We start from the raw sequence: 17,383 nt of genomic DNA, 5'->3' as shown, positions 1-17,383 counted from the left end.
TCCTGCCTTCCCTGGCCACAGCTTCCTGCTTTCCTGAGCTGTGGTGATTGTGAAGGGCCCTGATAGATGTAGAACTCACGGGCAAAGCAAGCCTTCCGGGTGTGCACCTCCCTCCCCTTGAACCCAAGGGCTCCCCTTCTAGGTGACAACAAGAGGTAGGGAATGGGGAGCCCCTGTGGACTGCTCACAGAGAAGCAGAAGAAAGGGGGGCTGTGGGTCGAGGCCAAGCAGAGTCCAAATAAAGCAGAGACTGGCGCAGAGGCTGAGGGTGGAGGAGAACCTCGAGGAGGAAAACCGTAGAAGGCTTCATAGAGAAGCCCGGCGAGATCAAGAGACTCTGAGGACACCAGGCAGAAAAATCACAGGCCAAACTGAACAGGAACTCAGCACTTCCTTTATAAGCTAGGCAAGAACTTCTCAGGCTTATACCGGGGGAACCTCCAGCCACTGGGCTCCAGGACTCCAGAATCACCCAGGCTGCCTCAAATCCTTGCGGACCTCTCTCCCTGATCAGATCGTAAGGGGATGCTTCTCTGGGACCCCAAACTGGGGACTCACTGATACCACATCTCTGTCTCCACTCAGCCCGTGATGCTAAAGACCTCCTGACTGAGCCTGTCTCTGTCTGTCTGCAAATCTCCACCCCTGGGCCTAGCACGATTCTTCGATTCTTCGGGAGGGACTTTTCCTCCCATCCCACGTGAGCACATCTGAAGTTGCCAGAGAGATTCTAGTACAGGGGGAAAGAAACCACCCCTCCCATCCAGAACCGGTTCCCTTCACACAGCCCGCTTTGTTCCAAGGCGCGGGCAGGAGAACATGGGGCTGTGAGTCAGGCAGCTGGGGCCAGGACACCTGGATTCTACTCCCAGCTGGGCCGCCCTTTGGGACCACATTCTTGGACAGGTCGCTTTGCTTCTCAAGGGCTGTGTGCCCCAGATGCTAATTGGGGGTGTTAACTTAGTAAGGGAACAGTAAATGGTACAGTGGTGCCTGAAATGCCTAGAGTGCTAGCTCCATGTCTGTGACGTTGCAGTTACCATCTAACAGCTTACATGCCACCGACCGCCAAGTGACTTTTCACTTCCCTCTCTCCCAAACCAGTGATTTAGTGCCTCTGCCTCTAATGGTCCCACTCCTCCCTCCATGCCCTGCAGAGGGCTGAGCGGGACCTGGGCATGATTTGTTATCCCAGATATGGGAGAGGGCGATTATCTCTGAGGACAGAAGACACGGGAAGGGGAGGTTGGGTTAGGGTGCAAACAATCCTCTGCCCTCTGCTCACCCCAATTACCTTCAGGCCCCCTGGAGGCAGAAACACTTGAGACTGCAGGCTGAGTCATAATTGAGACTCTTGCCAATTGCTGCTGACCCTGCCGTGGTAGCTCGTGCACCGGCCACCAGACTGTGACAAGAAGCCCATGGTGAGGCATTCCCAGAGCCCAGAACCCTGAAGAAATCGCATGGGCTTCCCTCCATTCTCAACTGAATGCTGTCCATGGCGCCTTCTTTGGGTCTCCTGAAGCTCAAGAAGACCCTCCGGCCACCCCAGGGGCTTATTCATGGCAAGTGGAAGGGAATGGTTTCCACTATGTGGTTTAGGTTCGCTTGACCGATTCCGACAATCACAGAGGGTAGGGATTAAAAGGACAGCTTGAATCTCTCTCGCTGAGCTAGTCCTGGGAACACGGAGGTAGCTGCTATCTCTTTAAAAAAATACTCCCTGCATAGCAGGTCACACTGGCCTGCAGCCGCAACACCCCAGGCTGTGATCTCACCAAGTTGCAGGAAGCCAAACAGGGTCAGGCTTGGCTGGTCTCGGAGCAGGAGACCTCCCAAGCAAAACACAGGTGTTGCTGGTGATTCAGCCGGCAGGCCCCTCCCTCCCGGGAGTCTAGCTCTTCTCAGGTGTTGGACGGAGGCTGGGATGATTCAATGAGCTCCTATCAGTGCCCAGCCTAAGGAAAGGGGCGTGGCCCCACCACAGGGTGCTCACAGGCTTTCTGGGCCTCTGTGGGTTCCATGGGTTCCCTTCTGAAGAATCAAAGGAGGGCTGGAGAGATGGCTTAGTGGGTAAGGCACTTGCCTGCCAAGCCTAAGGACCCATGTTCGACTCTCCAAATCCCACGCGAGCCAGACGCACAAGGTGGCACCAGCAAGCGTGCAAGGCCGCACAGGCGCGCAAGACGGCGCACGTGGCTGGAGTGCGATGGCAGTGGCCGGAGGCCCTGGTGTGCCAACTCTCTCTCCCTCTCTCTCCCCCCCCCCACTTCTTTTACTCTCTCTCTCTCATAAAAATAAGAAGAAAGAAAGAGAGGGAATAAAAAGAATCAAGGTATATATGTGTCCTTCCCCCACTATCCCTGTCCACTGTCCAGTTCCTCAGGCTGGCTATTCTCAGCCTTCTGACCTGGATTTTTCAACCGGGTAAATGATGGAGAAGGGACAGCCTCCCTCTTGGACCGACAGCTCCCAACTCCAGTTGTGGCCTGTAGCTGCCACCAGGCTCAGCCCCCAGGACAGTCCCTTCTGGGTTGGGAACCGTCAGGATAAAAGGGGGCTATGAAATGAGGGCCATCATTAGCCTGTTTTATGAGCACGCAGATATTCATTACACCCCAACCCCATCATTACAGGCTGTGGCAAGTGCTCGAGGCCCCTTCTTTATTGCAGTAGAAGCTAAGGGGGTTTCTGCCCCAAAGGGAACACTGCTTCTGCCTCCGGGAAGGCTAGCCAGCTCAGGAGAAGGACAGTAGCCTCACTCCTCGGCCGACTCTCATGGCCCTTCCACTGTCCAGCCTCCAGGCACCAGGCAGGCCAGGGATGAATCAAGTAGCTCACCCATGGTGTGATAAGGGCCTAGAGTTTCTTGGAGAGGCCTGGCAGCTACAGGCAATCACTAGAGGCATTACTACCCCGTGTGCACAACTCTCTCCCAGCTTCCTCCAGGAAGTCCTCCTTAGCCCCACTAGGTCCTTCTTAGCACTGGTCACAGCGGTAACACCTGCACTCACTGACACACTTTGAGCTACCTCCGACCTGGGACAGCGTCCTGCACCCAGCAGACACTTGCACTCTGTGGGGCACTCAGTTGGCCTGAGCCAGGAGCCACAGAAGGGCATGTGAGTGGGGTTCGAGGAGACCACCCCAGCCCCATCCCCTCGGTGTGTCTTTTCTGACAAGACAAAGGATTTGGTGGTCTGACTCTCTCGAGGCCACAGTCAGCAAGTAGCTGAGAAGTGATCCACCTGCTCTCTTTGCTTCGGAAATACCCTGCTTACTTCCTAAAGTCAGTCCCTTCGTACCCATTCCATCCAGGAGCTTCTTAGCTTCCCTCACGCACTCGGTCCCTTTCATGTCCCCAGAATGGTATCCACATCAAGGAACACCTCGTCAAAGGGTCCAGAGGAGTCAAGCTCCGTCTCCCGGGGCCAGCCCATAACCCCTCGGGTGTGGCAGGACCACAAACCTGAGGGGCAGGAACAATGGAACCCGGTGGAAATAGGTTGGAGGCCACCCGCTCGCGCAAGCTATCGAGGCTGAATGAGGAGTGGCCAGAGGCCACAGAGACAGAGAAATCAGTTGTCACTTGGGTTCATCAAAGACCTCGCACTTGTACACACCACACGGCCACAGAAAACACGGCAGCCGCTCGCGACAGAAAGTCCCAGGGGGAGGTTGATCTCAACTCTCTGGGCCTCGCCTAGACTAGCTCCCAGAGACTTTTGCACACCGGTGGAAGCTGGCCCTGGACTCATCACGACGGGCTTTGATGAACAGGAGACAGATGGAGCCCCACACCAGGTAGGATCCGGGGAGGCCTCAGAAATCCGCAGCTAGCCCTTGACCCTCCTTGGAGTGCTCTGCTGTCACCCGGTCCCCTTTCCTCCCATCTCCTCATGGCCCTGGGCATCGTCACCTGGAATGGCCAGGCCCTCCTCAAGGTTGCGCAAAGACTCATTTCAACACGTTGAGACTGAGGATGTTCCCCACCAGGGCTGGACGCCAAACACCATAAGCTGCCCTGCCCCCCAACTCTCCTTCCTGCTGGGGAGCAGCCGGGTACTTTAGCACACGAGCCTTCCCAGGGGCTGCAGGTACTGAGTGCCCCCCCCCTACAAACGACCGCTCTGGTTCACCTGGCCTTGCGGGATTAGATTGGGGCGCTGTGTGTGTGTGTGGGGGGGTGTCCAATACCTCCCCTCCTCTCCCCGGGGTCATGTGAGTCTGCAACCATTCCAAAGACCTATGGGACCAACCATGAGGTTAGGGTGGAGTTTACGGCGCTAGCCTGGGTTGTTTTTCTCATTGTAATTGCCAAGTTCCCCAGGCTTGGCATTTGCCTGCCGGGCACTGTAAAAAGTGGCACAATGGAATGAGAGCAAGCCCGGCTGGAGACAACATGGCCCCAGACCCTGGCTGGGCTCTGGCGGGCCCTCTTTGCCCTCCCTAGACAAACAGACCTGCTTTGCCACAGGCAGGCAGGGGCATGAAGGTCTTGGCATAGCCAAGGAACAGGAGGGTAGAATGGCAGCTGGTCAGAGATGGCACCTTGCTTGGGCATCTGGGAGGAGGGAGAAGTGATGAACAAAGGGCTTGGCTTCAGGCTGCCTTCCTGGCACCCAGCTCAGAGCGGACCCTGACCCTCAGGCCTGGATCCTCTCACTCCACCCCTCAGGCCCAGAGGTCTCCATAGTCTTGTTTCTTCCCTTCCTTCGGTCCCTCAGGTCCCCTTGGCCATCTGGTGAACAGGAATACCCCTTCCTCGCATTGAATGGTGGAGATTTAAGAAAGGCCATTAAACTATGTGATCAGCTCTGAGAAATCAAGGGCTCAGAGCCCAGCGGCTCTGCATGGGTTGAGTGACCAACCTCTTCTGACTGTGTGAAGCACCTCGCCTCTCCCAAGGGGCCAGAGGCTAAAAGACAGGGGAAGAGGTTCCCATTCAGGACCAGAGCACAGAGGGTGCTTATCAATGCTACGCCCACATCTTCTAAAGAGTGGAGCCCCTTCCTAGGCCTACAGCCAGGGAATCGGGACTCCTGGACAGTGGGGTTCAAATGTTATTATATATGTGAGTCACCTCAAGTTGTTCCTTTTTATTTTGGGGCAGCACTGGGACTCGAACCTAGGGCCTCACACATGCTAGGCAAGTACTCTTCCCGTGAGTTACAGGTCCAGTTCCTCCCCGCTGACCTTTTTAATCCATTTTTATAATTTTTGAAACAGGTCTCAATAAGTTGCCCCAGCTGGCCTTGAAACTTGTAGCCCTTCTACCCAAGCCTTCCAAGAAGCTGCATTATTTCAAAATCTGGGCCAGCAAGCCCAGCTGCAGCTCAAGTTCTTGTTAAAAGGAACATTATGATTCACTAGACCTAGCGTGCAGCCCCAGATTCTGTATTTCTTTTTGTTTGTTTATTTTTCGAGGTAGGGCCTCACTATAGCTCAGGCTGACCTGGAATTCACTATGGAGTCTCCGGGTGGCCTTGAACTCACAGCGATCCTCCTACCTCTGCCTCCTGAGTGCTGGGATTAAAGGCATGCGCCACCATGCCCTGCTCAGATTCGATGTTTCTAAGGCTCCTCCGTTATAGACTACTGGTCTTGGGTGGGGGGGCTGTATTTTGAATAGCATGGGGCTAGTGGCTGGGGAGGAGGGGCCAGGCTCACTGTCAGCCTTCAAAAAAGAGTAAGATGAGGGGCTGGAGAGATGGGTTAGCAGTTAAGGTGTTTGCCTACAAAGCCAAAGGATCCCAGTTCGATTCGCTAGGACCCACGTAAGCCAGATGCACAAGGGGGAGCATGCATCTGGAGTTTGTTTACAGTGGCTAGATGCCCTGGTGTGCCCATTCTCTCTCTCTCTACCTCTCCTTCTCTCTCTCTCTCTCTCTCTCAAACAAACAAAAATATATTTTTAAAAAAGAGTAATATTAAACTTCAGTAGGACTTAGACTGTATCTGCTGCTTGTTGTCAAACTTTGTAATGATATCTCGTTTCCTGGAGCCCCAACTCTTGCCAGCATCTCCTATTGAAAGAAAAACAAACAGAAACCCTCCTGACCAGGAGCAAAAGGAAAGATGCTCTTTGGGTCTGTAGAGGAGCTATCACAGCCACCCCTTCAGCCTTCAAGTTGAGGGCATAGCCTTCTAGACACGAGCCTGAGCTGATGGTAAATCTTCAGGGGTCTTCTGGGACCCTCTGTCCACCACTACTCAGAGAGCAAAGGTCTGGTGAGGTCACCTCCTCTCAGAAGTTTCCCCCAGCCCCTTCCTTCCCTCATAGGGGTGCAGGCAGCTGCCAAAAAAACACAGGGTGCTGCGGGTGAGAGGTGGAGCTTGGGGCTGAAGAGATGGCTTAGCAGTTAAGGCGCTTGTCTACATAAGCCAAAGGACCTAGGTTCAACTCCCCAGGACCCACGTGAGTGAGATGCACAAAGGGTACATGCATCTGAAGTTCGTTTGCAGTGGCTGGAGGAGGCCCTGGCGTGACTATTCTCTCTCTCTCTGCATATGCCTATACATATATGTGTGTGTGTGTGTGTGTGTGTGTATACACACACACACACACATATGCATACATATATATATATATATATATATATATATATATATATGAAATAAATAAAATATTAAAAGAAAAAGAAAGATGGAGTTTGATAAGAACCAGGGCTGAGGAGGGAGCCCTGCAGTTCCCTCCTCTCCAGTTGGGTTGTAGTTGCCCAAGCCCTGTTTGTTTTAGGCATTAACTGAACCCCCCATCCTGATTGTCTCAGGAGCCAGAAGATTTGCTGCCTCCTATATGCAGCCAGGGAGGGGTGACAAGGGTTGAGTCAACCAGCCGGGTTCCTTCCACACCTCCCAGCTCAGGCCCTAGAACCCTCTGGGCAACAGAATAACTCAGTACCTACCACAGACCTTAATGCCAGTCCGTCCGTCACCTGTTTGTTCCCATGTCCTGCCACTTCTGATCCCGTGGTCCAAACTATGGCCTGGACAACTGTCCCTTCCCAGGAGCTTTCTTCCCCTATTCCCCTTGCTTGTCCCCTGAGGAGACCACCAAGGAGGGGGCAGCCCCGGGGAAGAGTCTCATGTCCATGCGTGCATGTCGGCACAGGGGTCTGAACGAGCAGGACAGTATGAGTGCATGCGCACATGCGTGGGTATACATATGTACGCCTGTATGGGCATGCGTGTGAGCAGTTTCCTGTTTCTGTATATATGCACGTATGTGCGTGTGTAGGCAAGTGTGAGGGAAGGGGTGTGAGTGCATGAACAGGTACTGGGAGCATGCTGTAGGCTGTGTGTAAAAGTGTGTGAGCGTGAGTTTATGCAAGTGTACGAGTGAGTTCTGTATGAACATGTGTGCAAGCATATCGGGTATGTGTGTCGTGTGTAAGAGTACTGGGGGTAAGTGTGATCTTGTGTAGATGTGAATCCATGTGTGTACAGAGCAAGCACGTAAGTACACATGTACATTGTGACCATGTTGAAGGTGTCAGCAAACTGCATGTGGGTGAGCATTTGTATGTTTGAGTGTGTATATATAAGTGAGCACACATTTGAGTATGGGGGTGTAAGTGTGTGCATGTGCGTATATGTGAGCATGTGTGTATAAGTATTATGTGAGTATGTTAAAGTATATGGGGGCTGGGGAGATGGCTTAGTGGTTAAGGCACTTGCCTACAAAGCCAAAGAACCCAGGTTCGATTCCCCAGGACCCACGTAAGCCCAATGTACGAGGTGGTGCATGGGTCTGGAATACATTTGCAGTGGTTAGAGTCTCTGGTATATCCTTTCTCTCTCTCTATTTGTCTCCCTCTCTTTTCTCTCTCTCTCTCTCTCTCTGCTTCTCTCTCAAACAAATAAAAATAAAATATTTTTTAAAGTGTATGGGTGTGAGTGCAAGTGCCAATGGGCACACGTTTGTGAGTGTGCTGAGTATGTGAACACATTGTAACTATGGATGGATACGTGCAAACATGCAGCTACACATGTGTGCATATGTGTAGGTGAGAACTACCATTCCCTCTGCCTGTGGCTAGCTCCCCTGCCACCCATCCCTCTCAGATGCAGCCCAAAGGGGCCCTAGGGACCTCCTAAGCCCCCAGCTGCTCCCTGCAAAGAAGGCAGCCCTCCACAGCGCCAACTTCTATCCCACCGAGCTAGGCCTGTTCCCACCAGTTCTGGAAGTCTTGCCACTGTTTTGCTTCCCTTGCTCTGATCATGAAGCAGTTTCTAGCTGAGTTCCCACCACCATCTGCCGTGTTCCCCACAGAGGAACCTTCCGCCGGGCTCTGAGGAGGCTGGTCCACCCCCTGCTACCCATTCCCCAACAACAGAGCCCTTTCCTCCTCAATGCCTGGGCCTCTGTCCTAAGCCTCCTCTGGGCCTGCCTGTGCCTCATGTCCTCTGCGTGTGTGTGTGAATGTGTGTGTGTGTGTGTTTATGGGATGGAGGGACTGAAGGCAAGAAGAAGGAAAGAGTCTGGGCTCAGATGGTGTCATTAAGAGTCACTAATGCCCCTCATCAAGATCTATTAATAAACATCAAGTGCTATTTGCTTCACATGCCTGGGGTGAGTCCAGAGCCAGCGGGACAGGCCGCAGTCACAGCTGGGTAAGCTCAGCGCCCGTGGCACAGCCATTAGCCTTACAAGCCCGACACCGCCCAGGAGACTTCTCGGGCCCGTCGCAGCCAAAGAGCGCCGGCAGTGGCGGAGCCCCTCCTCCCTCCAGCAGCCTTTCACGGAGGTTCAGCCGGGATCTTAGCTCAGTAATGACCCTGACACTCGGATGGCACTGTGGGACTCCAGATCTCTACGCCTCCTAATTGAATCTTCGCAGCAACTCCATAAGGAAACCAGCACTGCGTTGTTCCCATCACTCCTTATAGGTACAAAGACAGCGACGCTTGGAAAGCAAGTGGCTTGCTCAAAGTCCTGTAGCTAATTGGTAATGACATCGGGCTGAAGCCTGGCTCACCCTGTAGACAGCCGTGTTGGGCACTGAGTCGCCTGTCAACTGAACATCTTCATTTTCTCCGTCTTCAGGCCGCTGGCTAAGCAGTCGGACGAAGACGCTCCACTCCGTAAGGACTGTGTCCTCCAAGCGGGGGCCTCTCGGCCTCACTGCACTTCAGCGGAGAATCTCTTAGAAAGTCAAAATGAAAGTGAACTAAGTCATGCAGTCACACTGGCAAGATGCCTGCCCTTCCCACTGAAGGCTATCCAAAACAGGGTGGCTCCCCTCCTTTAGGTAGTGACAGGGACAGAAACGGTCCATCCTTGGTCCCCAAGGAGATTGAAATAAATTGAAGGCTGAATGGCTCGTTCCTTTGATTTGCTTTGAAGCTCTGTGCCGTGATAGTGTGCAAAATTCATATTCACTGTGACTTCCACAGTGGTTTTCAAAATTGCTTAAGGCCTTCTCCATGCCATGTGTTTAACACAAGAACAAGCGTTTTAGTAACGTGGTTATGCAAATAAGTCAAGACAAAAGGAATTGGGGAGGGTCTATTAAGGTTATGCTCAGTTCCCAATAAGACTCCAGATAAACAAGGCGTTCAGTTAGCCAGTGTTGATACCACAGCTTGCACTTGCAATGAGTGGATCTAAAGGCATGTGGCATAATCACACTTAGCCATCCACGCGTGATGCTGGCTCTCCTCCTGTCCTCAGGATTCTCCCGTGCCCTGTGTGGAACAGGCTCACCTGCTCTGAGGGAGACCATCAGTGATGAAATCCAGCCACCTCATTTTCACCTACAGCATAGATGAGGGCTCAAAGCCCAAGCCCACCAATATCCTTTGACCAGTCTGCTCTGGCGACCCTCCTGGGACAACTGCTGAGCATCACGGGGAAACAAACAAGCCTCACCTGGGATCAGGGACTCACAGTTGGTCCTGCTGGTGGATTTGGCTCTCAGAAATGAGAAGTGCTGCCTGGTGTCCAAGTCTGACCTCCTGCCTGCACGCCCAGCCTTCTCTTGAGTCTCTTCCAGGCACACACTTGGAGGCTGGCTCCAATGGACAGCCCAGTCCTGTGGCATCCTCCATCTCATTTACACTTTCATATTCTGCTTAAGCAGCAGGCTAGGCACTTTTCTCGTCATTTCAGCAGATATCTGATGGAAACAACTTAAGAGGGGAAGGCTTTATTCTGGCCCATGGTACAGCCCATCATGGTACAGGCAGGGAAAACACGGTGACTGGTACAGCTCCAGATGAGCTCCTCACATTTTGGTGGATCCGAAAGCAGAAACAGCGGACCAGGAGTGGGGTAATTATAGCCTTCAAGGCTCACTCCAAGTAGCCTAAGTTTACCAGCCAAGAGCCATATCCTAAAGATTTCACAACCTTCCAAAACATTGCCACCAGCTAGGGGCCATATTCAAAAACATGAGCACGGGAACATTTCAGGCCCAAACATTAACAGGCAGTTTCCTCAGCTCATGCTGTCCTTCTCTCCCCCTGTTTCACCCACTGGAAAATCGAAATGCCATTACACATCCTTCAAGGTGCCAAGACCAGCTTTCCCTTTGAGGGCTTTTTCTGGTTACAACTCCCATGCATCTGTATCTTGTTATCTGTGTTCCTCCATAATGGCACCACAGTCCTCAATTATTTAGCCTCATTGTAGTTGATTCTTTGCTGAGGAATGCCCCAATACACCATGGTCTCCTTATAGTGCTTTAAATCAGATCCCTCCCCCACCCACATATCATTTGTTTTAGATGCTTGGTACCCTAGCTGATGACAATTCGGGAGGTGGAGCCCTGCTGGAGGAGAAGGAGTTGTGTTGTTGGGGTGAGCCTAGGGGTGTTATAGCCATCTCCCCCTTGCTAGAGCTTGGCTCACTCTCCTGCTGCTATTGTCTACCTGCTGTGGCAAAGGGGATGTTCTGACTCTACTCATGCCATGCTTTCCCCTGACATCATGAAGCTTCCCCTGGAGCCAAAAGTCATCCCTTTCCTCCCATCAGCTGCTCTTCCCCGGGTGCTCTGTCCCAGCAACAAGAAGGTAACTCCAGTATTCCTCAGTAGCATGAACTGTGCTTGTTAGTATTGCTATCTCCAACACAGAGCCTCTCGTCCATTCATTTGTCACCTCGTCTCTCCAGCCAACATTCCCAAGGGCCAACTCCATGCTAGAAACTAGTACACACCGGCAGGCTCCAGACAGCGGACGTATCGGGGAACCACACACACTTCACATTTCCTAGGCAACCTATACTTTTCAAGCCACAAATAGCCTTGATCTTGGCCTTAGGAAATCTTGGCTCTTAACCCAGTGGGATGGAAAGTAGTTAAGCTCTAAAGTCTCCCATCCTCAACAGCTTCGTCCTATAAAAAGTAAGTCATTCCCCCTCAGTCACACCCTATTCCTATACCTTGGAATCTGAAGACCTATGAAGTAACCAATCAACACTAAGGGGTCTTGTTATAAAGAAATGCCAAGGGCTAGAGGGATGGCTTAGCGGTTAAGGTGTTTGCCTGCAAAGCTGAAAGACCCAGGTTCAATTCCCCAGGTTCCACGTTAGCCAGATGCACAAAGGGACACACATGTCTGGAATTCATCCGCAGTGGCTGGAGGCCCTGGCCTGCCATTTTCTCTCTCTCTCTCTCTCTCTCTCTCTCTCTCTCTCTCTCTCTCCCTCTCTCTCTCTCTCTCAAATAAATAAATAAATAATAATTTTCAAAAAAATTTAAACTTAAAAAAAAGAAATGCTAAGATACCAGGATCCACTACCTATCCATCAGTATATTCTAAAGATGGTACTAACCATTCTATCCCCTCTGCCCATAAGGGTACAGGGAAAAGGCCTATTAAGTCTCTAATTCCGGCTTTTTGTTGTTGTTGTTTTGAGACAGGATCTCACTCTGTAGCCCAGGCAGTCTTGAATTCACCATGCAACCCGATTAGCCTTGAATTCATGGCAATCCACCTGCCTCAACCTCCCCAATGCTGGGGTATGAGCCACCATGCCCGGCTGATCTTGATATGTCTTGAAGGAAACGAATGCACAAAATAATTGGTCATCTACACCTTGAGGTCTAGAAGCACTCAGCTCCCAGAGGACTCGGGTCTCTATGCCCCCGTCTGCAGCTTCCCACAGGCCCCGTTCCACTTGCATCGGCCAGCCCTCCATTCCTCAGCCCCAAGGCAAGAGCAGACCTTGGGGTTAATTGACTGGAAGCTTTCCCTTGGAGCAGGCATCATCTCCTAGGCTGGGTCTCTTCCAAGTCGGCATTCAGTGGCCTGGCAGCCATGACCCCTGGGGACCCCAGAGCCTGGGAGCTGTTAATGCCTTCCACTCACTTAGCCCTTGTTAATCGAGAATATGCAGATTGCTGGGTAGTGCTTTCCAATGCTGTGCCTTTTCCTGGCTTCTTTGCCACTTGGCAGCTTGCAGGCAGCTGTGCACAACAGCAAGGAACTTTCTCCAACGGTGCTTGCTGCTGACAGTCTGGAACTCTGTTTCTATTTCTCTTTTTGTTGTTGTTAGATTTTTTTTTTTCTTTTTTGCGTTTTCCACCCCAAAGCTCTGTTTTGCTCATTTCTCCCTCCACCTTCCCTTATTTCTCTGTGCCTCACCTTTCAAGCTTGGGACTGAAGAGTCTCAGACTGCAACCCCTCACACTCCCTGAGATCGAGAATGTGAACTTCCCACTCCGGCCCAAGGCCCATAACTGGGCAGAGCTGACTGAACCCTCCTGTTCAAGCAGGGCGAGGTGGACAGAGAGATGGTCATCCCCTGAGGGCTGGAGGAAGTGTGCCAATGACCCTCCAGTCCGAGGGCAGACAGCTTGAGAAACTGGGGCTTCACAAAGGCTGAAGTGGGCGACCAGCTACCTATAGGTATTTGCAGGGGAATGAGGACATCAGGCCAGCATCTCTACTGGGCCCAGCAACATCTAGTTCCCTTCTTCACCCACCAGAGACTCATAATCCAAATCTAGAGCCCTTACTTGATGGGCTCCCTCGGTCGGGAAGGGGTATCTCTGAACCCTCAGCGCTATGAAAAGCCTCAGATACCATGGCTGTCATAGATCCCCATGAGGACAGGAAAGAAAGGGTAGGGCTGACTGAGGAAGCAAGGGCACCCCCCTGCCCACTGCGTGTGAGGCATCCCAGCGGAGCAAAGCCAGTAAGACGCCGTCCCTAGCCTCGAAAACTGCTTCCTATCTGATTGCACAGTCCACTACTTTCCACCTTTCCGTGCGTGCAGTGTAGTGAGACCAGACAATGGGGCAGCTGCCCGGAGAATGAAATGGTGACGCACGCCTTTAATCCCAGAACTCGGGAGGCAGAGGTAGGAGGATCGCCATGAGTTCGAGACTGCACAGTTAATTCCAGGTCAGCCTGGACCAGAGTGAGACCCCACCTCAAAAAACCAAAAAAAAAAAAAAAAAACAAAAGGAAAATGTAAGCTCACAGTGGCTAGAGACAGACCCTTGGCTTCCAGCATGGTGCTGTTGACTTGACCTGAGACAGATCAGTCAGAACAAGCCCTTTAAGACATTTTGGGTCTCCCTTGTCTCAGAATGGGGTTGCTGGGATTTGCAGTTGATCCCCAACTTTCCCTAAGTATCTCACATGCTGATTTACTTTATCCATATCCCAGAGACACACTGGTGCTGAGATAGAAGCCAGCAGAAGCAAGCTCGTGAACCAGACACGCAGAGAGCCCCGTGTGTCCACAGTGCAGTTCCTTCTCTGCAACGAGAGTCCTTTGTGCCAGGATTAGGGACGTGGCTCATTGGTAGCACACTTGTCTCGAATCTCTGAGCTCCATCCCCAGCACCTCTAAATAAATAAATAGGGCTGGAGATGGGGATTGTTTAGCGGTTAAGGCACTTGTTTGTGAAGACTAAGGACTCACGTTTGACTCTCATAAGCCAGATGCACAGTGATGCAAGCGCGCAAGGTCACGCATGTGCACAAGGGGGCGCACGCGTCCGCAGCTTGATTGCAGTGGCTGGAGGCCCTGGCAAGCCAATTTTCTCTCTCATTTAAAAAAAAAAAAAAAAGGCAGTCTTTTGGGCTTACCTCAAAAAAAGTTTTTAGAATAAATAATTGGTACTTTATGCATATACCAGGCAGGCATATGTGTACCCAGTACCCTATACATGGGCACACGTACCTACTTACATGCACACACCCAGCTGGGACCAACGTCTAAGAAACAGAAGCAAGTAACGTTTTTGCATCCTGAACATATAAAAGTTAGTGTGTGTGTGTGTGTGTGTGTGTGTGTGTGTGTGTGTGTGTTACACGCTTATGTACATGCCTAGGTCACCCCTGTGGGCTTACCTGAGGGGAGCACTGGGTGTTTGGCTCCTTCACTCTTTTGCCCACTTTGTGTGTTTTGGTTTCTTTTTGCTTTTGTGAGGCAGGGGTCTCACCCTAGCCCAAGCTGACCTGAAACTTACACTGACCTCGGACTCACGGTGATCCTCCTACCTCAGCCTCCTGAGTGCTGGGATTAAAGGTGTGCGCCACCATGTCGGGCTCTCTTCTGCCCACTCTTACTTGAGCTGGAGTCTCGTACTGAACCCTCAGCTTTCCATTTCTGCACAAGCCCTTGAGATTCTCCTGTCTCTGCTCCTCACAGGGCTGGGGTTTCAGACATGTGTGGTCATGCCCAGCTGTTCATGTGGGTCGGAGGATCGAACTTGAGCAAGCTCTCAGTCCTCCTCGGGACAGGAAGCAACCTTAACCACTGAGCCATCTCTCCAGACCCCTACAGATCAGTCTTAACAGAGCAATTTTCTACTTCTCCTGCCTTCGATAGGAGAGTCATGGGTTCCCAGAGGATGCTGGTGAAGGAAAGAGCCACCTCCCCAAGGCTGTTGGTCCCTGATGCTTAGAGGGATCCTGACTATCCTCCCTGGTACATGGCCCAAATGCCTAGGAGCACCCTAGCGGGTAATATTCTGAAAAGACCATCCTTGGCTTTTCAACGTTCCTAAGGATCAGAAATCCAACTACATTTGAGCTCTTTGTAATTTCCATAGTCATTTCTTTTTTTTTTTTTTTTTAACCTGAGCATTTAGAAAAATGTCAACTGGTCTTTGGCCACAGTAACAGAAGAAAGGTCTAGTCTGGGTTTGGGCCATGTGAGGAAGGACCAAATAGCCCCTGAGGCCAGCAGGAGAGACGGAGGCAGCGGTCGGGCTGAGAGGGAGACGGAAGGTGTGAAGAACTTTCTCCCAGGCCTTTGCCTCTTGCCACTCTCCTTCCAAGCACAGGTGCGGTGTCCCTAGTCCTCTCACTCTGGGCCCCTGTGCCCACCCCTCCACCAAGGCCCCTCCCTGGCTCAGCCACCAAGGAATAGCCTATCCACATCTTAGAGCTGAACCCAAGCTTTCCAAGTTGATCACGGGCTAGGTGTGATTTTTTTTAATCCAGTGCTGGGATTAAAGGCACGTGCCACCACGCCCGGCTCTAATCCACCAGGGTATTGTGGAGAAGCTGACATGGGATAGGGATCGTTTCTATTGTAGCTCTAGACCTCCAGATGCTGTTTGATTTGGTTTGGTTTGGTTTGGTTTGGTTTGGTTTGCTTTGCTTTGCTTTGCTTTGGTTTGCTTTGGTTTGGTGCTGGGGATTAAATTCAAAGCTTTGCAGGTGCTAAGCACTTGTTCTATCATTGAGTCACTCCCTCATCCAATATTTCTGTACTTGAACAGTGGTCTTTGGAAAATAATGCCTCACATCAGAGCAATAAGTTTGTCAGGACCTCAGGGAAAGGCACAGAATATGACTGTGTGCCACAAGCCCTGAGCCCTTTGAGCAGTCACCCTCAAGGCTTTGGGAGTGTATGGAGCCATCCTTCCTGGACATTCTGGGGTTCTTCTGTTCCCTGCTCAAATGCCTTAGAACAACCACTTTGATTTCTGTGGGCCCTAACTCTCTTCCCCTCAAGAGTTTAATTGCCTAAGGTCCTTACCCTACTGGTGTTGATTCCACGGAAGACGTTCAGCCCCTTCAGAACTGACCAGAGGGGCATTTATAGCCAAAGGACATTGCACCATCCTTACTGAACCCAAATATAAGTCACAGCTGTACACTGTCCACTCACTGCATAGGGACCCAATGCAATCAGGTCCCTTCCTGCCAGCAAGGCTAGGATCTGCCCATAGGACCAGTCTGGAGAGGGAACTCTGAACAGCTAAGTGCCCTCAGTGCCCCTGTGGAACACAGAGGATGGCAGAACAGCTGGGGAGGCAGGAGGGAAGGACTGACGGCTTGTTTCTGTGCCGGTTTGCACACGGTCTTTGCCAAGCAGCACTAGTGGATGAGAAGACACTCCCAAGGTCTAAGCAAAGCGGTAAGTCAGACTTTCCGCGCGGGCCAGTGCTCTGACTCCACACCACGCTGCTCCCTGACCCGCAAAGCCTCAGACCCCGCCCCACCCCTCCCCCACGGCCTCCCTACCCTGGCTGGAGGAGAGAGAGGCCTGTTTATCACTCTGGGTGGGACCCAAGCCTGTGGGGAATTGAAAAGAAACAGCCAGCCTTGGTTGCTATTGTTTGGTTTAAATAAACCCTCGGCCTTAGAGGGAGATGTGGGGGAGGCTAGGGAACACAGAGCGGGCCGTTGGGCTGGGCTTCCCTGCCTCCTCCCGATGCTGCCAGGTTGGTCAGGAGAACTATTTTGGGATAGCTTCTGGCAGGTCCTGAACTCCTCTCCTGAAAGGGATGGGCGCCTACGGGTGGGGCCTGTAGATTAAAACCATTTACCCTATCCCCACCCAGACCCTGGGGCTCTCTGCTCCTGGTCATAATCTGAGCCTGATGCCAGGCCTAGACAGTCCCAAAAGTGCAGGAATTAAGAAACTTCAGCAAGCAAAGAACCAGGCGGTCTGAAATGGGCACTGCCGCGAGACGGGGGTTGAGGGGTGGTGCTGGGGGAGGGCTGCATGTTAAGGCTGCCCAGATGTGCCTGAGCCTGCAGGTGCGGAGACTGACTGAAGGATGAGAACAAAAGAAACACACGTGACAGGGCCGAGAAGGCCTGGGGGGGGGGGACTCAGGATGGAGGGGGGTCTCTCCTTCTAGCCTTCTGCCCCTTCTCCCAATCAAAGGTGACATAGACCCTTCTGGAAAAGTCTGGGGAAGGGATATCAGCAAAGAGTCCCACAGCGAGCAGTGGGAAAGCCGTAGACCAAAGGGGCGGTCACGTGGTTCGGAAAGGAACAGTGGTCTGCCGGGGTTTGACCCTCACCTTTCCCTGCCCAACTCTCCCCGACCCCACTCTGCCCTCATGCCTCCATCCCAGTGCGAGAGAGGCGGGCCAGATACCTGGAAGGGCTGGGGGGAAAGGGGGCCAGGGCACACTTAGGTGTTGGCAGAATCAATTAAGAGTCACACTAATCACCATC

At 52.2% G+C, this 17,383-nt stretch overlaps 1 protein-coding gene across 2 annotated transcripts in view; it reads left to right on the top strand.

The window, feature by feature from the left end:
- Window positions 1-17,383, top strand: part of Pebp4 (phosphatidylethanolamine binding protein 4) — a 245,680-nt gene that overhangs the window by 213,507 nt on the left and 14,790 nt on the right. The gene's annotated exons all lie outside the window — the stretch shown is intronic.

The sequence above is a fragment of the Jaculus jaculus genome, chromosome 12 (assembly GCF_020740685.1).
Source record: "Jaculus jaculus isolate mJacJac1 chromosome 12, mJacJac1.mat.Y.cur, whole genome shotgun sequence".
Taxonomy (NCBI): domain Eukaryota; kingdom Metazoa; phylum Chordata; class Mammalia; order Rodentia; family Dipodidae; genus Jaculus; species Jaculus jaculus.
The sequence above is the reverse complement of the archived record's forward strand: the minus strand, read 5'-3'. Positions and strand labels throughout refer to the sequence as shown.